Below are 26552 nucleotides of genomic sequence, written 5' to 3'. Positions count from 1 at the left end.
AAGTATATATTGTCTGTGTGCTATGATATTAGGAAATAGCTTGCTCCCCTTGTCACAGGTCATGTATAACTCTATTGCCCTACATGGACCTTGCAGCTGGTTGGAAAATAAAAATACTAAGAAAGTTCCACTGTAATTGACTACGCAGTGTTGGTATCACTGTCGCTGGGAACCATGACTGAATACATCCTGAGGCTTCTCGGACCAGCATTTTTTGCAAATAGTAAAGTGGGGACAGTCTAATTTATAGCCATTCAACATTCAAGCACAATAAGAGGATTTAAGATGGTACATAACCAGGTTAATTATGGCATTCGGACTTAAGGGCCATGTTTTCACCTATACCACGTGTGGCCAATTTGGAAAGTGACCCTGGCGTTAACTCCTAGGCTGGATCACTGTTATGTGCTATTAAAAGACATCATACACAGGCTGATCTGACAGCTGTCATCTTCTGAACACATTTTCCAACAAGCTCCATACTGGTCGTATCCATTGTGATTGGATTATCAGCTACTATGCTTGTTTTGGAGCCACACGTACAAACATAATGAAGGTGGTTTATATGTATTATAGACATTCTGGTGTAGTGGAATGATACAATTGTAAAAATGTCAAATCTTCAGAAATCAAAAACAGTAGCTAAGAACCGTTCCAAACACTCCTCACATCAAGTATAAGTTTTACCAGTTTTTTAAGCTTATTTCTTTAAAGATTTTTTTTTTTTAAATGATAATTTTAAAACACCGCATTAACAGAAAGAACTTTTATAGTAAACTGAAAAGTCATGCCTAGTTTTAGCAAAATGGTTAACAAGTTGAATGCATAAACTTGGTTTTTACTTTTTAGAAAGAGATTAGACACCCCAGCCTACTGCATCCATGTGACAGGGTCCTCACATCACTGTTGTGCTGTTAGGGGACCCTGCTCCTTCCATAATATAACCATTCCTCATATTATGACATTGTCCCTGGCACTTGCAGTCCTGCTGTCACTCATTCATATAAGTGGACAGGTCACCGTCTCCCATAAGATCACTCTCACAATTCCAGAAATACTCTGTGCTGCTGTGTGCATTCCAATCAGCCAATAGGTAGGAAACAGGTTATTCTGTTCCCACCAGCTTGAACACATAGGACAAAGCAAGGAAAAGGTAGAAAGATTAAATACAATTCAAGACCGAAATTTTATATACACATTTCACTTTTTTTCTTAGCTGTAGCTTGTGAAGTTTGACATATGCTTTGTCAAATGTAAGTCTTAATAGGTAATGGCATAGCAGCAGTAAGTTGATCTTATATCTTTCTAAGTGACTTCAGAAATCAAACAGGAGAAAAAAAACTAAAAAAAAACCTTTAAAACCAAAATAAAACAAAAAAAATAAAAGTTTTTGACACACAAAAGAAAAGGGATTCATCAATAACAAGTAATGTTTCCGTTCCAGACGAAAAAAAGCATTTTTATCTCCAGATTTGTATACGCTGAAAGATGAGCGTGGTCTGAAACATATCTTGCCTCAAGTAGTGTAACTTCAGCTGCTCAATGTCCCATTTAACAAACTGTCTCATCTGTTCTACACACCACAACTGGACCGATTTATCTCTCTTTATCTACTGCTTCTCTCCACATAAACATTGCTGGTTCTCAATACCCTCCAGAATAAAACTGAAACCCCTGACACGTCCTCTGTCTCCTCTTCAGGCGCTCTGTCATCCTACAGAGTAACGATGACAAAATGTTCTCCTTTGGAACTCACCATTCTTCTTTACATTAGCAAACCTAGGATTGTGAACCAAATCTAAAACTGGACAATTCTGAAGTAAAATTATTTGCTTCACTTCTACCAAAGCCTTCCTACGTAAACAATATACACCGAAGAGCCACAGCATTAAAACCACTGACAAGTGAAGTGAACAACACCATCCCCTTGCACTGGCTCCTGTAAAGGTGAGGGATATATTAGGCAGCAAGAGAACAGTAAGTTCTTGGAAGTTAATGTATTGGAAGCAGGAAAAATGGGCAAGTGTTAGGAACTGAGCGACCCTAACAAGGTGGAAGTGGAGAAATGGCACCATACACCTGACCATCTATCTTTGTCTTATGAAGGTCATGTACATTCCAATTTGTTTCTGTCTGCCTGAAAGACTAGTTCACCGACTGATCAGATTGGCGGCCACTTTTTACACACGGGGCAACCAAATTGTGCCTTGTTTTGCTTTGACCTTTCTACGATCAGATTCAGCCAGCTAGCCAGTCACCCCACATACAAAACACACTGCTCAGGCTCGCATATTATATTTTTATTCTAAATAAATATATATATATTTCATACTTGCCAACTCTCCCGGAATGTCCGAGAGACTCCCGCATTTCGCATGAGTCTCACAGACTCCCGGGAGAGTGTGGCAATCTCCCGGATCTACCCACTTCCTAGTGAAGTGGCCAGAATTAGGTCCAAAACTCTGCGATTCACAGGGAATCGCTGCGTTTGGCCAGAATGACGCAATTATTTTTTTGGGGGGCGGAGGGGGAGGGGGTTGCGGCGCCCACATTCCCCGGCAGGCTCTCGGATCATACTTGCCAAAAGTTGGCAAGTATGATATATTTATAGTTATTTAAATATATCTATATTTCTGTCTATATATATCTAAATACACACACACACTATATATTTCTTTTTTTATTTTCTCATTCTTACATGGTGGTAACAGAGTATTCATAATTGAAATGAATAATTTATAACAAAAGGACTACCAGGAATGTGAGCTCTGGTGGAGTGAAAGAGAAACAAAAATAAATAAAAAGGCCAATTCATGTTAAGTTCAGTTTAATCCCCATCCCAAGGCTTCTAGTGTACATATAATGTTGCACACAGAGCTGTTTTTCAGTCCCTTGTGCAGTATACAGGGGCCGCTACAAAAAAAAAAAAAATATGGAAAAAGCATCTTTATGAATATGCCAGTTATCCTTATATTAATAAGAATATATCTAAATCAATAGGCTACCAAAGTCTTTTTAGAAAAAAAAATAGCAATGATACAAGTTTCCAAGTTTTTCATTAGGAAAAAAATTGAAGTTATTTCTAATGAAGGTCAAGCAGGAAAAATTGTCCTGGTCATTAAGGTGCAAAGTACATCCATTCATGAAGGCAAGAATATTCCTTATTATGTGTAAACCTCCAGAAACACATCAGACAGGTAGGTTACATAGGTAGTAGCAGAGCCAGATAGTGTATTTAGAAATACATGCGTTCTTACACTGGCTGCTACCTAACAGCAAAACTATGTGGAAAATGTCTTTGATGTCAAATAAATGTAAATATAATAAAGACGTTAAGACATACAATCAAACTACAGAGATAAAAACTACCCTTTTGACAGCGTGAGTTATCGCTTTAAAATGCCAAAAAAAAACAACCCCGTAAGGAAGTAAAAATCAAGAGTGGCTTCAATGTATTCATTACTTCCATATTACATCTTTATGCACTGTACATTGTGACCGATAGCACCAATTTAAGTCTTTGTCTCTAATCAGTCATGAATCACACAACGCATTGGATGTCTTCTAAGGAGGGGAAACTTGCTCATGTTCTACATGTCAGGATACATAGCTGGAAGAATATTAATTTTGTTAGAAGTCTAAGGAAAAGATGAAGCCTAAGGGTGTGTATATTCTGAAGAGGTAAATCAGCATTTGTCATGTTCACTCAATCTCCTACCATTAAGTCTGATGATATTTTGGTGCTACTTTAATTATCATTTTGCAACAAAACCCTTTCTGCCTTAGAGAAACCTTACAGCACCACAAAACAAAGGCCGCTAATTGAGACGGAGAATATTACATCTGTCTTGTGGCTTCATTTGTAAAAGGTGACATGAGAAACACACCTGTTAGTGGATGTAAAACAACAATCCTATAACTAATGTAAAAACATTACAAACGTAGCAGAAGGGAAACTGTACTGTCCTACTTTTCCTTGAATGCCCAAATAACTTTATTTATTCAGACAATTAGTCATTAGTTTCTCAATGCGTACATATGATTAAACTAGGTGAATACATGAACTTTGTTTTATATTCAGGCACTTTTCACGAATGATTTCATGTTGCTCATATCGCAGTCTTATGTCATGCTATTATTTACGAGTGGCTGGTCTGTTTCTGTGAACATTCGAATGCTCCCATTGGTTAGGTTGGTCTGGCCTTTAGAACTTTCTAATGCACTGTGGTGCTACAGGTTGGTCTAGTCCTGTAAACTTTCTAATACTTGCTCATGTTTACATTCTATTCTTCTCACCAAAAGATCCATCCTGCTACTGGAACCTATCACGGGCAGCTACCAGCAAGGAAATTAAAGAGAGATACATTATTAATGACAAAATGAACCAAAGCACTCATAACTCATAGCTGAAAAAGGTGAACCCTTTACTTATTGGGTTGAAGCAGAGTAGACTTTCACAATCCCAAGTCTTTTTATTGAGGAACACAGGAGAACAATTTAACTGAGTGCGGCTGGACTACTTATAAATAACTTACAGTGCAAATGTATTTAAAGGAAATAGCGCAGAGCGCTTATTTATATAATTGCAATGTACTGATTTTACTATATCGTGGGGCACTTTGTATAGGATATCCATTCATTTCTGAGGTATAGATTTCTGATGCAATAAGCATTTGTTGAGGAAGTCTGTTGTGTATCTTCGAGAGCAAGTCCTTGTTAAGGCTAATTAGGTCGATTCATGCGAGTAACCAACATGTCCTTTTTAGTCTAAATGCACCACAGGAGGTCGTCACTGTTGTTCCCGAGTGGCCTTTTGTGCAGTGTGTTAGAACCTGTCTGAACATTGTAAACAGCACATGATGTAGGATATCACAGATAAGTGCAAATTTTGTTAAGTATAAATTGCATTTAAGTTTAAAGAACATCTCACATCCTGATGTTAATCTCTGAGTGAAATATTTCAGACTTCTTGGAACCGTCTAAGATCAGGGGGTGGCGTTACCCCCTGCTGATGTGTGTGTCAAAAACTCTATAAAGAGAGAGCAGTGTGCACTGAAATGTATCATACCATGTGTACCTTTCTGGATGTCACTAGTACCTTCAACTAGTGGCTGTATCTGTCCTTATTAGGACAGTTGAGCTAATAAAACATTTTGCTTCAAGAACCTGCTTTGACAACTACTCTACTTACCCTGCTGTAAATTGCTGTGGCCTACAGATTAGACCTAAATCTAATCCGTTCTCCGGTTCTACTGAGGTGGACCCAACATTCCAGTACCAACGTTTTGCCCGCTACCTGCAGCTCTGGCCAGTGTGATAGGCCAGGGTGGTACCTTCCACAGCAACCCTGATCTAAAGGCAAGAGGTCAGGTATACCAGCCCAGGGGTACCCTAGCAGCGGGAGTTACCCAGAAGGAAGCAGTTCTAGGTGCCGGTGTAGAAGCCTAGTGGTGGCAACAGGCTCCTCCTATTGCGACAGAAGGAGCATATTTGGGATTAAGAAAGTTGATGCTACGAGTTCCCTAATACATCTTAATTGTGGGGACTGCAATTAACCAAGTGCAGGTAATTAAACTTTTACATTTTCTATTTTACATCAAGTGGCATTAGCATGAAATGTTGCCTAGCCCGGGAGAGCCGCGGAGCGCGCCTAGCCCGGGAGAGCCGCGGAGCGCGCCTAGCCCGGGAGAGCCGCGGAGCGCGCCTAGCCCCGGAGAGCCGCGGAGCGCGCCTAGCCCCGGAGAGCCGCGGAGCGCGCCTAGCCCCGGAGAGCCGCGGAGCGCGCCTAGCCCCGGAGAGCCGCGGAGCGCGCCTAGCCCCGGAGAGCCGCGGAGCGCGCCTAGCCCCGGAGAGCCGCGGAGCGCGCCTAGCCCCGGAGAGCCGCGGAGCGCGCCTAGCCCCGGAAAGAAGGTTTACCAAATGCTTTTTTTTTTTTTTCTTATTTCTTTTTTTATTTCTTTATGCTATTACTAGATTATTTTCTTTAGTGTCCGGTTTATCAACAAGCAGTGGAAGCAGCCACTTTACTGGCTGTTATAACCCTTAGGGAATTGATGCACGGACATGAATATCGCTTCATCCCACTAAATCCGCTACAGGCGATGAGTTCACTTTAATAATATGTGCTACAGCAAACTGATATTTGGTTATGAAAATGCTAAATCCACCTGTTTTATTTATTTTCATCAACATCAAAGTGATCAGGATGTAAAATTAAAGAGTAAAATTGGACAGTATATCAATCCTCTCTTTTGCCTTCTGGAGACATACCAGCGTTTAATCATTTAATCATTTTCATAACACACGCTGCTATGAAGTAGGCTATATTTCCACCCAAAATAGTAGCAGTTTTTTTTTATGACCATTGAAAGAAAAATGCTTAGAAGTTCGCACTTCAAAAGATTGACACACACAGAAACATGTCGCAGCACAGATGAAACACCTTGTCCAGACACAGCTACTTTAGTGTCAAATGTGGCTGGATCTCCATTATTAACCTCTTAGAAGACTTTGGTGTAACAAGAGAATGTGTGTATATATATATATATATATATATATATATATATATATATATATATATATATATATATATATATATATATATATATATATATATATATATATATATATATATATATATATAACACAAGATAGCCCGTACCTTCACAGTGTATTATAGCAACCAAAGATTTATGTCAGGACTGTCCACAAGGCATGTCGTATACCGATCGTACAGGCTTAAAGAGCTGGATAGCACCTTACTAAGGATGAATGTGGTATTTACCTAGAGCAGTAAGGGGCAACATGAAGTAGCTGGAGGGCCACAGGAGCCTTCAAAGGGGCCGCACAGAGGAAAGAAGGATTGGACAGTGCAGAGGTCACGCGATGAAGAAGTCGGCTGCCCCTGTTCTCATAAGATCCTGAGCAGCCAGCTGGGGGGGAAGCAAGAGAAGGCTTGGCGGACCATCTGTTGCCCACCGCTTACCTAGAGTGTCCACCTTTATGCCTTCTTTAAAGATTTGTTTTTGGAGGTGGAGAAATTGCAGAGTAGGAAGGTGGCTATGTGTGTAAATATAATCCTATCCTACCTGTAACCACTTCCTAGATATACTCAAATACGGTGCAACTAGCGCTACTTCGTTTAGAACTCAGGGATCTGCAAATGAGGCATCAGCTGCGAATCAGGCAGACCCTAATAGGGTGTAGCTGTAACAACCCGCGGGCCTATAAAGAGCCAAGCAGCGGATATCTGTCCAAACAAGACAGAAATACATCTGCACATGATTTGTAAGTCTTCTCATAGGACGGAAATGACCAAGACGAAGACCAAGTTTAAAATCTCGTTAAAAAAGGTGATAATTAGCAGATTGGACTCAATGTTTTGTCTAATTAATGCATGTTTGAACCAGGACGTAAAACATTCAAATGATCATTTACTGAAATGGAAATGCACATCTGGGATTAATGTGCAAATAGAACCTGCTATCCATTAAAAAGGAGAATGTTTTATACACAAAGATTATTGAATGTGACCATAGTGTCTATAGAGCTATGAATGTGTTACAACTATTCTGAAATGTAATAAAATATCCTCTAACAATTTGTGATTTTTATTATATTATTGTAGCCTTTATTTGTATTGCTCCCGATGCACTCAAACTGTAATAAAAAGAGCCTCGAACAGGCATCAAAACCACCAAACTTGGTATAATAAAGACACTGTGGCTCCGTCCTCCTAGATGCGCTACCAGACCCGTCCTCCTAGATGCGCTACCAGACCCGTCCTCCTAGATGCGCTACCAGACCCGTCCTCCTAGATGCGCTACCAGACCCGTCCTCCTAGATGCGCTACCAGACCCGTCCTCCTAGATGCGCTACCAGACCCGTCCTCCTAGATGCGCTACCAGACCCGTCCTCCTAGATGCGCTACCAGACCCGTCCTCCTAGATGCGCAACCAGACCCGTCCTCCTAGATGCGCAACCAGACCCGTCCTCCTAGATGCGCAACCAGACCCGTCCTCCTAGATGCGCAACCAGACCCGTCCTCCTAGATGCGCAACCAGACCCGTCCTCCTAGATGCGCAACCAGACCCGTCCTCCTAGATGCGCAACCAGACCCATCCTCCTAGATGCGCAACCAGACCCATCCTCCTAGATGCGCAACCAGACCCGCCCTCCTAGATGCGCAACCAGACTGGTCCTACTAGATGCGCTAAACCAATGACAGGCAACCCGATACTCTTCAGGGGCTGCATCGGTAGCCCACTAACCTTCAAAAAGCCAACACTATACCCTTAATCTCAGTGCTAAGTTAAAACAATACATTTAACCAAAGAAATAGACACCTATTTGTAAAAACATAATAGAAGGCATTTTACACAAGTGTTACAAGCCATAACAAATCAGACGATATAGTAGGTAGGAGCCCATCACTGTGCATACACACTGCACAATTGGAACAATATCGTTCCATCGTTAAACAACATTTTTTGTCTGGCACTTTTACATTACACATCAGGGCATCCAATCTTAGGCCCAATGACAGGTCCACTGGAACCTATCCTAAAAAGCTTACAATCTAAAATGCGGACAAACCGGCCTCGCAACTTTGGTCAAACACAGGAATGTGTTTTTACGAAGCAAAGCTGTTTTATAATACAAATCTAGTATAATTCTTTACAAGACAAATTGTATTTGCATTCCTCCTGTGTAAGCCATGAGTGGGTTACTTTCCCTTAGTATGTCGGAGTCATGCACTCAGTCTAGTCAATTCTGTGCTCACTTCCTATTCCAGTAATGAATAAAAGTACATTTGATTCAAAAGAAATAGTAAACAATCCACATGGAAAAAACCTGCTCAACTATAAAGATCTGATCTCAAAGAAGCGAGAAGCAAATAAAGGGTTTTGTAAGGCTTCTAAGATGTCCTGTAAGAAATCTCCAGATTTACTAGATCAGTCTGCATGCCTAATACCCCTATAGTGAAGTCCTAAAGCGGAGAGCCAGACTAGACTGTGTTTAGTGCTCTTCACTCTTCCAGTTTGGTTGTAAACTAGACAGGCTCAGAGAGTGTCGTAGGACAGGTAGCGTCTGGGGCTGTCCTGTGACTGTATAGCATCATTCTGCAGGAGAGCTAGCGGCTATTATATCTGCATCAGTAGAGTACTGCAGCAGCATGCTCCAGTGCTCCACAGCGCCCCCAGCTGGAGGAACTGAAGACAGCTATGTGAGCGCTCATCTCCATTGTGCAAGGGACAACATCTCGGTGAAACACTCTATAACCTCGGAGGGTTCAGGGAGTGTTCCCTATAGCAGAGTCAAACCAATTTGTTGAGTCAGTGTAGTCCTCACTATGAATGATGTGAGCACAACCCTCTTCACACGCCGAGTATAAATACATATTATAGTCATCATCATCATTTATTTATATAGCGCCAACATATTCCGTAGCACTTTACAATTGGGGACAAACATAGCAAACTAATAAACAAACTGGGTAAAACAGACAAAGAGGTGAGAAGGTCCTGCTCGCAAGCTTACAATCTATGGGACAATGGGAGTTTGACACATGAGGTTAAGTCTACATTTTGCATAGTCAGGGCAAGTTATGTTGTCCAATAATATGTTATGAGAATTAAATTTCACATTCTGTTTTAATCATAAATAAGGAAAGTAATGTTTAAAACGTGCCACAAATGAAATGGCTAAAACTAGTGTCTGGACTCTCCGGAGTACATACATACCCATACATGTATTGTTGGCACAAGCATGAAACATGTTGTAAAGTGTATTTTATGTGAGTAACTTAAAGCCAAAGCCCTAAGACTCAGTGATGCTTACAGGCACATTATTCACAAAACATCATCAACGGGGGCAACAAATGACAGTATCCCAGTGCTTTAAATGTCTTTACAATTATTATCCAGCATGTATAAGCCAGCAATACCTGGTATGAGGTACACTGACATAACACAGTAAAGCACCGTTACATTGCTGAAATGCTGGGGTCAAACTGTACTGCTAACAACAATAAACAAAAATGTAGTTAATTCAAAGTCGAACCCCAGTACTGGTGCCCAACTTTTGGGAATTAATTTTACAATTTTAGTTATGTCAATGGATGCAGTACTACAGTTATGGAAAAACGCAAATTTATATTGTAACACTAAGACCACAGATTTCTAGTGTCACAGAGGTTAATATATGTTTTACACGTGTTACATGCAGACTGCAGGATTCACACATCAGAGGCTATGTACCCTAAAGATCCTTCTGGCTCCTGAGTTCTACATTATTCCCTCATCTCGCCCTGTGTAGCAAACAAAGTACACAGAGCTAAAGCTGGGTACACACTACAGGATTTTATCCAATTGTGGCGCAGATGACACTATGAACAACCATTTGGTAAGATGTTGCATTAGTGTTTGCGCTCACACAATCATGTTATATTGTGAACAGAGCACACTTGGTTTTATAAACTTCCTAAAAATCACGATCAATGGTGGAAAGATATCTGGCAGATACTGCAGTGTGTACTCACTCACGACCAGCAGTGTCCATAGATCTCCATAGAGCTTACAGTGTCACAATCTTTTCAGCAGATGGATCTGACAGATGAAGATCACAGAACTGTAGGTAAATGGTGTTAGGGTGTACACATGAATCTGCATGCTCATCGGGACATTCAGTCGATGGTAAAATAGTTAAAGAAATCGCTGTAATGTGTACCCATAGTTTGTGCCGCTTGTACAGACCCCACTTATCTATAGACGTAAGCGTTCAGCGTTGGGCATCACAAGTGATTAGTTTGGCAGTGTACAATCTATGTTTGGGGTGGCCACCACAACGCCCCATCCCCCCCACCCCCTCCAAACCTGGAAAACAAAAACCAAAGCAAGGGAAATTCATCTGCCCAGACTACATACCCGGCTCATTCACCAGTGTTAGGTTTCATTGCTCTGCTTAATGGTTTTATACACACTACTACCCAGTACACGGCTGAATATGTTAAATCCGAATGAGTTATGTAGAAAAGAGCCTGTAATGTCTCTTTCAAACAGAGAAGGGGGAGAAAGCAGCGTGAACAGGTGGTGTTAGAGGCCAGTGAACAACAACGCTTTTCCTGCCATTATAAAAGTGCAGACAGCTTGGGAACTACGGTCAAGAAAATTCCTCTGCTCGGGATTGCCCCAGCTGCTGTGCTATATAACGATGGATGAATGAATGATTTCAGGCTTCACCCACAACAATCTTCCTTCATTATAATTGATTTTCCTAGGTCAATTAACTCTTACTCTGCCAGAGGGGATGGATATGTAAGTGAATGCACTGTGTGGATCTTCGTCTTTCCCCTCGGACATGCTTATACTTGCAGCACTTAATGACTGCGAGATCAATCGATTCCAGTGGGATGTTGTGGCTGCGAAAGTCATGCAATAACCCACTTTCCTGGCATACGTTCACCCTTTGTGTTACCGCATGCAGTCTTAGCTGTGAGAAATAGAAGCTGTTGGATCTGGAAGTCTGATTAGAACCTTAAAACATTTCAATTTGAATGGGATACCTAGAGTTACCAATATAGGGACCCTTGGAGCTAAACATTTGCCCAGGCTACCAACTAGCGTGAGAGTTTGCCCAGGTTTCCTCCACTTTACATTTCCAAATACTGTACTGTGGAGAAAGCTGGCACTATATAGATTTAATGATTCCAGAACCTTAAAATAATGTCATTTATTTATATTGTTTACGATCACTGTGAAGGAAAATATTCTGTAAGAACTTGCACTAAGTTTATACAGCTGACAGGTAAGCAGTAAGCAAACATCCATTATTCTGATGTGTAAATAACCTGTGTAACTTAGCGGATTCCTAGTCTACACAGAATGACATTTTCCACGGAGATGCACCAGGCCTCACACAGGACATCAATACAGGACAAGCAAAGCTGGATACACACTTTTACCAACGTCTGAAAGTCCCGATCAGCATGTCGCTTCATGCGTACATAATCACACGTGATTTACCTTCATATCTCTGCTCTTCATCTGTTATAACCATCTGCTGAAAAGATTGTGACTCTAAACTCTATGGAGATCTGCCTACACTGCTGGCCGTGAGTGCGTACACACTGCAGAACTTGCCCGACATCGTTCACAGAGAGTTTTAGTTCGGTCATAAAATCAAACAAAATGATGCGTAGCACTTTGGTACGATAAAGCATGATCATGGGGCACACACTAATGCAATGTCGGACCTATCTGTCGTTTATCATGCGATTGGCACGATAATCAGGTGTAAAACCTAGAGTATGTACCCAGCTTTAGTCCCTGTGACAGGACCTAGACTGTACACACAGTCCCAGTAATCTGATCTTTCAGACCCTCTTCTGCCCAGAACCCCCCTCCTTAGGTATTAGCAGCTCTGGCTTCCTACTTGAGCTCCTATTATCTTTACATAGCCAGTTACATCGCTGCTTTGCAGGGCAGGAGCACTGGGTGTGATTTCATCCCATTCATTCTATATGTTCCCTGTTCCCATGGTCCAAAAGGTTAACTCCTAGGTCAACTGGCTTCTAAATAAATTAGTCCTGGTAAGTGGGTGTTTCCACGCTTCACTGGGGCAAATACTGAAGAGTCTGAGAATTGCCAGATTGTACAACGCTGTATTATACTGCTGCTCTATATAAAGAATAATAATCATGGTGCCAACAAGATGTCATCGGATACAATACAACTGGGGTGACAAATTGAGTCCATGAAAGTGATACAGGAACATACATTGTGATGTATGTTGAGGACCATCCATGCTGGTCTGTTGTGCTAAGCTCTGATAACAGTACGGATAATGGAAAGCCAAGTGTATAACTGGGAGCATGGTTGTGTAAGCCAGAGGTGCACAACGTGTGGACTGAGAGCCCAAGCGGGTGCCTGGTTTGTAATATATACAATACATTTCTATTGGCAACCACTTGATTTGGGGCATCAGAACGATGACATGCCAACACTTGGGGTCCTGCCTCAAAAAAAATAGAATAAAGGCTGAGAACCAGTAGTAAGTAACTGATGGGCTTTGTTTTCATCATGTGCTTAGTGTGCTGGTCGCAGAGAACCATCATCATCATCACCATTTATTTATATAGCGCCACTTATTCCGCAGCGCTGTACAGAGAACTCATTCACATCAGCTCCTGCCCCATTGGAGCTTACAGTCTAAATTCCCTAACACACACACACACACACACACACACACACACACACACACAGAGACTAGGGTCAATTTGATAGCAGCCAATTAACCTACCAGTATGTTTTTGGAGTGTGGGAGGAAACCGGAGCACCTGGAGGAAACACACGCAAACACGGAGAGAACATACAAACTCCACAAAGATAAGGCCATGGTCGGGAATAATCTGAAGATTACAGGCAAAACAACATTGCTTAGGGCCTTGTCACTAATCGCCACTTTAACCCTGCTCAGGCTGTGCAATGTACTGCATATACACCAACTTCTTCCACACTAGGTGCTCCCCATCTACACGCTTCAAGTGAATCCTAAGCTAGAACTGCTTTTGAAGAGGACGACACTTCAAGTTCATAATCTGCGCTGACGAATTTGTATATCATTCACAAAAATCATCTCGGAAAAAATAACTTTGTGGGAAACAGCGCTAGGTATGTCAAGTCAATGACCCAACTAAATTGGTCCGTGTTAATGGCCCACACTGAAAATAGAGAAGTGATTTAACAAGCGCTGTGGTATTGCTTTGATCATTGAACATCATTACCTCCAGCTACTAAATCTCTTTAAGTTATGCAGCACTTTATCTATTAGTTCTGCTACAGATAAAGCTGCCTGGGCTGCAGAGCCTTACAATATTCCTCCAGTCTTTACAACTGCCAGTAAATGAGTTTAGACAGTATTTATTTTAACAAAAACCATCAAGGCTACAGAGGCAAAAGCACAAGTGAGGCCACACAGCTGGGCAGCTTCCGTAAGACATAGGGAGCTAGCTGGTGTATGGTCTCCATAATTTATCTGACTACTAACGGTTCCCCTGGCTGTACAAGCCGATGGCAACGCACCGGCCTTCAGAGGAAGCTAGTTTAATTGTTCTGACATTTATTGTTGCGTTTGGCTTGTGGAAGGGGGTAGAGGATCTAGACATCTTATTGCAGTTTATCAAACATCAAAGAATCGGATCTATTAACATTTGTAACCACCACCAAATAGATAAAACTTAATAGCCTGTCTCTTTCTATTGACAGTGCCATTTGCTGGGGTGAAGGCACAACAAGGAAGGGGAAATGAAGGCTCACACAGTAATGAAGGGGAAATGAGAGAAACAAAGGCCATATTTAGGGAGCTGTCAATATAGCAATCACAGGGGTAAAATAAGCAAAGGGAAAAGTGGTATTGTCAAATGTTTAATGACATGGAGATGGGACCGATACCAGTATCCTAGGCACAGATTATGCCACAGTGATGCACGTCATGGATTCAAGCCTGCTATTTACATTATGTAATTACACTTTCTGCTCCGGCTTCCTGCTGTAAAGCCAGGATCTTCTTCCTTCATAGACGTCTAAACACATGGGTTTTGTGACATCAAACTGCAAACGTGGGGAAATAAGTAACAGAACAACCCCCCCTTTAGCGGATGCCACCTTATTATTTATATATTTTAGATTTCTTTAGTTAAAATTGAGGGCTAGGGGGGCGGCATTTGTCGTTCTCGTCCCAGGCACTAGATTTCTAAGTTACGGCCCCGGTATGTTCAGAAATGTATTTCAATTTTATATTAAAAAGACTGATTACATGAACACTGGAGTTTCAGAAGTCATGTCACAATGTCTCACACACCATCCTCAACATACTATTCCAACTAAATACAAAACAACGGAATAGGCAAAGCAATAATTCCAAAAATGTCTGAAGGCCTCTACTATGGAATGAATGTTACTGAGAAATGTGTAAACTTCCGAGTCTATTTACAGCCTAGGTGTAGGCAAACTTTCCATTTCATCTCTGCTCTTGCAAAATCTGTGCATCCTGTGAGATTCTCAAATGGTATTTTACAGCTGTTTATCACAAACCCAACAGCCTTGAGTTTGAAATTCTTTAATAGGTGAGTGGAAAAATGTTCATTCTGATTAAATAGTCCCACACAGGCAGACAGGACCAGTACAACTAAACCTGCAACGTAGGAGTATGTGGGGCCATCCGGTAAACGGCTTAATCTGCAAATCACAATAACAGAGGCACATTTTCCATTGAGTTACTTGAATACTCTAAGGATTTGCCATACTCCTTACAGCTTTAATACTGTACACAAAACATAACAAGCATGAAAGGAATGAGATAGATATATAATATTATATATATATATATATATATATATATATATATATATATATATATATATATATATATATATATATATAAATATAATATATATTATATATATATATATATACTCACTCCTTTTATACCAGGAACGTTCTCATGCAAATGCGAACAGAATGAGCCCCAAACCGCTACAATTGATATGTTGGAACCATTAATTAGCTTTTTCACCACATTATATTTTATATTAAATGATAGAAATACCATAAACTTATTTACATGTGGCCACGATAATGATTAGGTTGGTTATTAATAGATTGTAGTGTACAGAAATTTTTGATTACCACCTCTGTCCAATTATTGATCTTCAACAATATATATAATATCTAGTAAATTGAGACTAGGGGCTAGATTTACTAAGCTGCGGGTTTGAAAAAGTGGAGATATTGCCTGTAGCAACCAGATTCTAGCTGTCATTTTGTAGTATGTGCTAAATAAATGATAATATATAGATAGAATCTGATTGGTTGCTATAGGCAACATCTCCACTTTTTCAAACCCGCAGTTTAGTAAATATACCCCTAGGTATTACAAACAGACAGATAGACAGTCTCCTATCCCCCAGATGAAGTCCATTAGTTTAGAAGGTGGATGAAACACAAAGGGACGGGACACCTTGGCATATACCCTGCTGATTTAAAAAAAAACTCGGAAAACCTGGAATTCCATATTGCAGCTGAACATCTTGTGGACTCTGTTATACCAAATAAGCTATTTTATATATATGTTCATCACTGTTATTATTACATTTACTCAAAAAGAACCTAACCTTACCATACCACACTATGTTTGCTGCTCTCATTGGTATTATTCCCTAATTTAAAGGCAACTCAACCAACAAGGCGGATTGTGGGGACCTAAAGATGAGGCCAAACTTATTACTGCACTTACTACGCACTATCCTTTACGTTCAGAGTTGGATTTATTTACTGTACTAGAAGGCACCTATTCTTTAATAGATTTATATTATAGACAAATATGCACACATATTGTATATACATTCATATCGATCATACACACACATACAAGAAAGGGACACCAGACGAGTAGATAGGACATGGAAACACTTTGCAAGCAGAGCAGTTTATAGATGTCCGCTGCATTTATTTACCACACTATTGAACAGGAGAAATACTGCAACATTCAACTCTATATACTTTTACACATTTACAAAATGTATGTTTCTCCTTTATAGGGAATGTGACCTACGCACTAAAATGTATCTATTCTACGATACACCGTGAAAAATCATCATCATCATTTATTTATATAGCGCCACTGATTCCGCAGCGCTGTACAGAGAACTCACTCACATCAGTCCCTGCCCCATTGGAGCTTACAGTCTAAATTCCTTAACATATACACACACACACGTCAATTTTTATAGCAGCCAATTTATCTACTAGTATGTTTTTTTTGGCGTGTGGGAGGAAACCGGAGCACCCGGAGGAAACCCATGCAAACACAGGGAGAACATACAAACTCCACACAGATAAGGCCATGGTCGGGAATTGAACTCATGACCCCAGCGCTGTGAGGCAGAAGTGCTAACCACTGAGCCACCGTGCTGGTGTAACCTTATTAAACGTTATAAATAAAAGTAATAGCAGTAAGTATCTCACATGCTAAGGGCAGCCCAGTTGTAGGCGACCTGTGTCCTCTCGCTGTGTGTCTATACAGTCTCACATGTCTTGTATTCTGATCGATTCTCCAGTTTGCACATTAATGTGTCTACATGCCTGACTGGTAATCCCATAATGCAAACAGTTCAGGGGAATTTCCACAAAGGGTTCACATTATGTCCTATGGTTTTCAATATATCACAAGCAGCAATCTTTGAAATGGTTTTATCAGTTAGAGTTCAATCATCAGCGGGTAAACTAGACCTGTCCCTGGGTCCCAACCTAACAGGCCCTTGCAGTAAGAATGTGACTCACAAACTAAAGAGAAACTTTAAAACTATAGATGACTATTAAAGTGTTGTAAGAGTCTTGTTCTGTTTCACATGGATCATATTCCTGAAGTACAGTCTCTCTCTATTACACCTGTAACCTAAACACAGGGAGCAGCCAACTGAGTTGCAGTCAATGTTTAATACAAGGTGTCCGTTCTCTAGGGAGCACTGGTGGGCTGCAGTAAACGCTGTGGGCAGGCGGAACGCTGTGCTTGCACACTTATAATTATTCTCCATGTGGCACTGCAGCTATATAAAATTGCTCCTCGCAGCTCTGGGGCCACACGTTCTAATCTGCCTCTAGCCCTATCTGTACGGAGTGTGCATGTTTGTGTGGGCCCCCCACCCCCCAGTGCTCGTGTTTCCTCGCACAATCTGAAAGCACTAGCTTCATGTCAGAGAGAGTGTGCACATGTGTGTGCTGTAGAGAATTTAGATTGCAAGCTCCAGTGGGGCAGAGCGGATTAGAATAACTAAATATGCTCTATAACTCCCTAGGCAATATGTTGATGCTGTATAAAAGACAGGTGAATGATAATAATTCTTCCGATCACTGGCTGACTCTCCACCTTTTTGTGGTTGCAACATATATTTTTTTTCTTCACATCAATCAGAGATGTTAAATTGCATTAAATAAAGCCACAATCATGAGGTAAAGGTAAATGTTAGATTTCCCATTTTCTGTGTTTTTGATATTGTAGAATTCTTACAAGACTTTACACATCAAAAACAAAGTGACCTATTAGTAGGATACACAGGTCCAGAATCCATGCACTAGGCCACAATGTCCCCACTGGCATTAAATACATGTGTTTTACAAGAGGTTATTTTTTAAAAGGTCTATAAATAAAACCCATTGTTTTTAATGACCCCGATGCCCACTGACTATTTGACTAGTGTTTTGGTGCATTGTGTTCCAGTGAGTTTTTCCCAAAATTGCATGCTCCATATATTTGTATTTAGCTCAATTTAACGCCTTGGGAGAAGCCTAGCTGACCTTCAACAACCCATTTTGGAAACAGAAGTGACTTGTAAAGGTCACAAATATGGACTGTAATGAGTACTGGCGTGTGTTCATTATAGATGGGGTTGTACAGACAATTATTCTTTGAAGTGCTGAGTAACAATCCTTTTACATATCTGTTTTCAAGCTCTTTTTACAGCAACACATTTATGCTAAATAATTTCTTTATGTCCATAAAATCATATAATTTTCCTAGTGTTAATGTACGAAGTGTATTTTACAAACTGCTGTATGCGAGAAGAAAAAGCATCTCATACAAATGAGTCGGCCACAAGTCACTTTATTAAACACACACTTCCTCCTGCCTAAAATATTACAGATTTATAGAACAAATGTACAGAGCTAAGGAATCATTCATTATATTGTAATATTATGTAATTATTACACCACAGGTTGTATTTTAATAATATGCTTCTATTCCAGAAAAACCAGTGAATCAAGAATGGGTGCAAACCGGATATCCAGAAATCACAGATGTGGCCAGGAAGATTAAAATGTAGCCGCGAGATAACGTGGCCTGTCAAATCACTAAAAACAACGAGGCATGAGGCACATGTTTCTAGCACCTCATGCTTCCCTACAAGATGAGTGCCTCCAGTGTGTGTAGGTGACAATTAAAAAAAATAATTGGTAGAACCAATTTGAACACATGGGAGTATATTTACTAAACGGCAGGTTTGAAAAAAAAAAAAAATAGAGATGTTGCCTATAGCAACCAATCAGATTCTAGCTGTCATTTTGTAGAATGTACTAAATAAATGATAAATAGAATCCGATTGGTTGCTATAGGCAACATCTCCACTTTTTCAAACCCGCAGTTTAGGAAATATACTCCCATGATCTGACTTTACCTTCATATCTGTGGTATTACATCTTGAAGACATGTGAGCTTTATTAAAAAAAAAAAAAAAAAGTAGATCAATTTTCTGTTCTTGTTTTGGGTAAATGCATCCTGCCAATTTTAATGTTTTTTTTCCTTCTGAAACATGTTTGGACACAGGGCTCTTTTTTGTACTCCTGACAGGGGCTTCAGACTGCAATTCACCCACATACAAATTGTCAGGTTTCCCTCACTATTAAGAGTTTATTTCTTCCTCTCACTGATCCCTTTTCTCAACATCTCACCTTTCACAACGCGATTATTACTGTCGCCCAACTCCATAAACTTATCTGAAAAATGCTTATTATGTCTAGTGTTGTCTTTGCATGGGTATACTGTACTACACCATTACCTGTCTCCATTTATCTCAATTGCATTTACGTTAATTAATATATATATATATATATATATATATATATATATATATATATATATATATATATATATATATATATTATATATATATATATATATATATATATAATATATATATATATTTTAACCCGTGCATGATACTCATGCATTCTAGTCAAATTAAGCTACTTAATGTGTTAAAAAGGTTCTTGTCATGCATTTGGGCCATAGCCCAGGCCTCCTCAGGGGAAGAGCGTTACTTCCCGATGCAAGCGCCCTTTTTTAACGTGGTTTTGTCCACATGTCACCACCTCATCATTTTTCTCCATCACCTCATCCTTCATCTTTATCGCCACATCTATCCAGACACAGGGATCTCTCTCAGCGGTCCTGAGTATCACACTCCTCTCGCTCTGTCACCCCCGGCAACCACAAACCACTCCCAACTGTCACTTCTCCTTCAAGAAATATATATATATTTTTTTAAAAAATCTTTATAAACACTTTTAACAATTAACAAATTAAATTAACAAATTAAAAACATCTTAGTATACCAAATTTCAGCCCTTTCTGAGTTTTTTCCCCACACACACACACACTCTAAGAATTTGGTAGGTCAGTGTATAACTTCGCCCAGCAGGTGGCGCTGCAGCTTGGTTTTTTTTTTTCACACACACAGACACACACCACTAGGCTTTTATATAGTAGATTATATATATGGAAAAGAAGAACCCCAGAAACAATGTATGCCCCAGATAGAGATACTCTGATATATTTCCTTGACAACCAGCTTGTCAGATTGATACAAGAGCGGGTGTCAATGCCCCTCCCCACCGCCTGCGTTACAAGCATAAGCCAGCTCTAGGCTCCCCTTGACATCCTTTTCCTGCCTATTCTCAAGAACCATGCTCTGCTTTCTAAGCAGCTGACTGAGGACTTGGGAATAAAGATAACTGTCCGTCACAGAGCAGGAGGCGGCTCTAAAAAGTCACCTAAACATCTCTATCTCAAAATTTCTACTGTCAGAAACCTCAATTAGAGATGGAAGCTAAAGGGGGCTCGTGATCTGACAGACCCAGGAAACCTTCTTTCCAGTTCATGAGCAGTTCCACCAACTATGCCAAGCAGATCTTACATATTACTGCAGAAACGTTGAGCTGCCAATGGGAAGTAGTCCACAGTACAGCACTGCCGACACACAAATGATGTACATGGAAGCGTTGTCAGAAGGCCACATTTCCTAGGACCACACCACAAAAGTGATCATCTTACATATGCAACAAGGTACAGGGATCACCAATATGTTCAAAGTTAGATATTAAAGGAAAAATGTCCAGGTTAGACCTCCCTCAACTGTAATGACAAATGTGGGAGATGAGCAACACCCTTCATTAGCAATAAAGGTTCGGTAGGCACCAATGGTTTAATTTCCTATATACTGGTAACCACGACTGTAAACTTGTGTAAACTGTTTATATAGGTGCATATTATGTGTATAACCCTATTGAACATGGCACATACAGTCAGGTAAAACCCAGAGCACGGAATTAGGGTCACTGATCCACAAACTATCTTTGTATCATGGTCTCGTTTCACAATTGCCAGTTTTAATCAGTCCATCTGATTTCTCCATCGTCAGCGCAGTCAAAGATCATCCAGGAAGATCTTCCAAACTCTGCCAATGTTCCCTAGTAGGGAACACATGAACACCCATCTCGTTACTCCTGTGTGTGCGATATGGAAGAACTACTGCGTTTGAAACGTGTCCCAGCTCTTTTCACAGGCTCTTATTTCACATATCAGTGGCTGTCGCAGTGGAGTGACCCCACCTGACTGATATAAGAGTGGTGGCATAGGGTGAGTGGTGGCATAGGGTGAGTGGTGGCATAGGGTGAGTGGCACCAATATCTCTTCTCCATGTACTGTAGTTTGCACAAAACAAAGCAATTTTCTTTGTCATACACAAATGTTTCTGCATATCTTTAGCTTCCCATGTTGGAGACACAGTATGTTTTGCTTCTATTCATAAAGTAGTACTTTTAACCGGACATGGGGCTGCAGTTGCGTGTGATAAAACATTAGTTTAACTCTATCTACTAGCTGAGACTCTAGGGTTAGATACTCATTTCTCTAGAGTTACGGAATAACGAATCTTGCTGTATGGGTCACTGAACCAGCGCTCGGTTTACAAGAGGTGATGATGAAACATCTGTTTTCATTGACTGTTTTGTATCAATATTCACTTCCTATACAATACACAGCGCAATGAATGCAGAATGTTATTCAGAGTTCATGAGTTTTCCAGTCACTTCAGAAGAAAAGCTTGTGCATGGTTAACAGTAAAAACTAATAAAAATCATATTTGACTGTGTTGACCTATGGCCAATTTTCCAATGTATTTATAAGTCCCCAAGACAGTCAACGGCAAATGCCATCTTCTTTCTGGGTAGTTACTCAGCATTTATGAGAAAGCACCCACCCATTGCTGTTACTAACTCCCTGTTCCCAGCTAGGCTTGGAACCGAGACGCTCCAACTTGCATACTGCATGTCAGCAAGTGCCGTTCATCAGGATGTCATCAATGCTGGAGAACGCACTGCAGGGAAGGAAAGCTTGTGAGGGGCTTGAATTTTTGGGGGCAGCTGGGTTTTAATGCCGCACAATGCTGGAGCCTCAGGCTGGATGCCAAGATAGGGTGGAGCTTGTATGGGCTCCACTTGTTTAAGTGGGGGTCTTGCAGGAATAGTTTCCATTGATAATGCTGGCCTAATGTATGTAAGCCAGCCACTGCCAGAATGGACTTCAAAGATCCTAGGGAGGATTACAGTAATGACACTGGAGTTTGTGGTGCCTTACGCTACTTCAGAGTCAGTAGAGGGATAAACAGAGGACTCTTACAAACGCTCTTTCTACAGGGGCAAACGCAGGATTTGCAGAGGGGGGTTTTCACACCACGCTGCCAGTGGGCGTGACCAGCATGCATGGGGGCGTGGCTATAATTTTAGAGAGTGCTTGCCTGCTCTCCAACTCTCACTATTCCCATAATATACATGGGCAATGCTGCGTGCACTGCTGTTCGGTCTCTTTTCGAGCAGAGCCATGTGAAGCGGGGGCAGGGCCCAGCCACCTGAATTATACAGTGCCCCAGGCTTGGAGAGGGGTCTCAGGCACTAGGAACCCCAACCCCCCCCCCTACTTAGTTTGCCTATGAGGTACAACTTTTTAACAAGCACTGGACAGAACATAAGCGGCATCAATGATCTTTTATGGTGAAGGCAGTATGGTCCTCCCATTAACCATACACAATATACCTATTTTAGAACCTCTTGATTATAACCAATGACCCATTTACTAAAAATAGATAAAAGTTTTAGGGTTTGTACTGACTTAAGAAAACAAACTCTAGACTGTAAGCTATAAAGGTTTATGAGTAATGCCATTTAATGATAGATGGGTTATTTTATTGCCCTACAGAAATAGTCTCTACGTCACACATTCTATTAAGCTGGACTTCCTTACACGTAAAACCTGTTTGATGTTAAATACGTATTTGTGATACATGCTGAACAATAATTTGTTAACAGATGTCATAATGTTTCTCAATTCATTGTTGGGTCCAATATTCTATAACTTATGCTCACTTTACACTTAATGTGGAACTGATCAATCAATCAATTAGGAGTCAGATGCACATAAGAAAGGAATAACTTAATACTCATCTAACAATACCAGCTACCATGATGATCTCTATTTAGGCGATACTGTGTTTTACTTGCAGAAACAATAAAAGGGAATTCTATCATTGATGAGCTTGATATAAAAAACCCCAAAGGGGATATTGTTTTTCACATCTTGCACTGCTGCTAAAACCACAATTTACTTATTAGTACCTAGCAATGAGGGACAGTATATTTACAGCAGACAGGACTGGGTTGTGATCCTGCTCATTGGTATATTTACGATGTGCATCCATATGTGGACAGACGTGTGCAACGGACAGTCATTGACAGCAAAGTGCTCCAAAGCTAAGAGCAAATAACCAATCGCCTGCTCCGTAGCGTTCTATAGAATCCTGCATTGCATATACATGATCGGTGAACTAATTGGTAAATCAGGTGCTAAGGGAGATGGTAGAAGATAGGTAGATGTATGCACACATGAGGGGGAACAGGTTAAAAAAAGGGCATTGCATGATCATGACAAACACTGTCGTAAACCACCACCATAAGGCACAATTAACTACATGAAATTTATCCATATACAATTTGTTTGATGCTGAATGCGTAGAGACTGGTTAAAATACAACTTGACATTTTCAACTAGATCATTTTGTTACGTTTAAAAAGATAATTTCATTTTTACACCTCAAAGGAATCCTAGTATTCCTCGCAAGAAGAGATTTATAACTGCAGGGTTATCATTTACTTTGAACTTTAAGTTAATAACTTATCAGGGCAGTCTCCTGTTGTGTCTTAAAACACAAGGCTACAAGATGAGACTACTGAATACATAACATATTTATGTAAAGCAGTGTTTCTTACTTCCAGTCCTCACGCACCCCCCCAGCAGCTCATGTTTTCAGGATTTCTTTAATCATGCATAGGTGACTTAATATACCCGACTGGTTCAGAATCTATCCTACCTGTTTCCACAGAAATCCTAAAAACATGACCTGTTAGCTGTGCGTGAGAACCAGAGAGTTAAGAAACACTCAATTACAGAGACTATGGGTATTATAAGGACAAGTTATCTGGCTGTTTCAAATATCAAAGACTAATAGCACTAAAATATCTAACCTAAGTCCACACATTACAATAAGTTATGCCAGTTATCCATCCTACTGTGATCCTTACACTAAGGAAAGTGTCAACAATATGCAAAATTATATGGTTTTAAACACACCCTGCACTTCACCTGTATTTCAAAAGTCCAATAGACACCAAACAAATGACAGGACGGCAATTCAGGAGGCGAGAGTTGGAGATTAAAGTGGTTTGCACTCATAGCCTTATAAACAATTACCTTTCAGCACAGTCCTATAGCAAACTGTGAGTGGTCACAAGGGCAATAGTGCACAAAAGTCAATTTATAGGTAGCACCTGTTGCTACAGATGAGGAAACAAAAAACAGACTCCCCTAGCACGCCGCTAATACCAACAAGAAAGACTAATTGCTTCTAAAGTATTTATAGAATGGAGAATCTTAGTTGCATAGATCTGCAGAGTGAGTACCTAGTGTCACATAGATGCTTTGCATGGCTGTACATGTTAGACTTAGAAACTTACAGCATACAGTTCATATACCCGTTGGGACCTGCACATATCAGGGACTTACGGTCACGCTGGCAGGCAGCATTTGGCATACTAGTGCTTGTGTGGCAGTTAATAAGAACGTGTTCTCCCCAGCACCTATTTCCCTGGTGCTCCACCCGGCTGTTTTTACTTACCACCCCGGTTCTTGGAACCCAACACAGTCCTATTGTAATAGACTAAACCATTGTTTTTCCTATTGTAACTGCCACTATGTGAGCACTACAGACAGCAGTGTGTGTTAGACCACTGACCACCAGTCTGACCAGTCCTGGCAGGCTTGGGCAATAACCGCCAACATTTTTACTTATTATTGCAATGCATTACACTGCCCCCACCCGGCTACTTCTTAAGGGGGGAGAACACTCAAGAGATACTGCCTTATGTGCGTGCATATAGTGCTATAAACACCAATAGCGCCACATATGGGTGCAGAACTGCCAATGTTACACTCTCCTTTCATGCCCTTGTGATACAAAAATTCCTGTGTGCCCCGGCAACGGCCGGACGCTTTGCAAGGCAGCGCCGCGTCCCGGCAACAAGGGGACAGCCGGGCGCGTGCGCGGAGATCTTCAATAGCCTGATGGCTATTAAGCATTTATGATAATCAGGCAGCTCTTGGGTGTGTTTTCAGAGCTAGGCTCTGATTTGTCCACTGGTGTATTTAAGGCAGTGAGGTCTGCAGCCTCACTGCCGGTTATAGCGTTCAGCTTGCCTGTCAGCCTAACCTGCTCCTGCTCCTGTTTTGTATTGGTGAAAACCTGTTGGACCGATTGCCTGTGTATGACCCCTTACCTGGATTTAGACCCTTCCTGTGTTTCTTGTGACCCTGACCTTTCTGCCTGTTTCTGGACCTTGCTACCGTGCCTGTGACCCTTGACCTCGGCTTGTGTATTGGATTCCCTGTCTGCTGCCAGCCCTCGACCCTTGTCTGGACTTCACTTTGCTTTCCTGGGTTCTCCCTAGTCGGTACGCACTTCACGACCCTCTGCTAGTCTGCGGCCAAGTCTATCCCCACCACTAGGGGCTCCAGTGAACACCTGACTGGCAGAGCAGACTCCGGGTTGTGCTGTACCGGCTAGAGGGGTTCCTAACATTATAACCGGCCCAAAAAACAGACGTTCCGGAGATGAAGTGGGGATGGAAGAAAGCGGAACCAAAGCGTCTCCTTTTCAAGCCCTAGCCGGTCATGTTGAGACCCTGTACCAAATGGACCGAGGATTGTCTCAGCAGTTGTCCTCTCATGAGGAGGACTCCCAGACTACACAGCCATTTCCCGCTTCTGTTGATGAACCCAAGCTAAATTTGCCGGACCGGTTCTCCGGAAATAGAGCCCTGTTCCGGAATTTTAAGGAAAGCTCCAAACTCTATTTTCGGCTGAAACCTCGGTCTTCTGGTTCAGAACAGCAGAGAGTTGGAATTGTCATCTCCCTCCTGCAGGGTGACCCCCAGTCCTGGGCTTTCACCCTATCACAGTCGAGCCCTATCATGCAATCGTTGAAAGCCTTCTTCAACGCATTCGGTCTCCTCTACGATGATCCAGATCGAGTTGCCTCTGCTGAGGCTCATCTACGGGCCTTAAAGCAAGGCCGGCGCTCGGCAGAAGAATACTGCGCTGAATTCCGCAGA

General features: G+C 41.1%; 1 protein-coding gene across 1 annotated transcript in view; it reads right to left on the bottom strand.

Moving 5' to 3' along the window:
• MICU2 (mitochondrial calcium uptake 2) overlaps positions 1-26552 on the bottom strand; it is a 194164-nt gene that overhangs the window by 111007 nt on the left and 56605 nt on the right. The window lies entirely within an intron of this gene.

Source organism: Mixophyes fleayi, chromosome 2, assembly GCF_038048845.1.
Source record: "Mixophyes fleayi isolate aMixFle1 chromosome 2, aMixFle1.hap1, whole genome shotgun sequence".
Classification (NCBI taxonomy): Eukaryota; Metazoa; Chordata; class Amphibia; order Anura; family Limnodynastidae; genus Mixophyes; species Mixophyes fleayi.
This window is presented reverse-complemented; position numbering and strand designations above follow the sequence as displayed.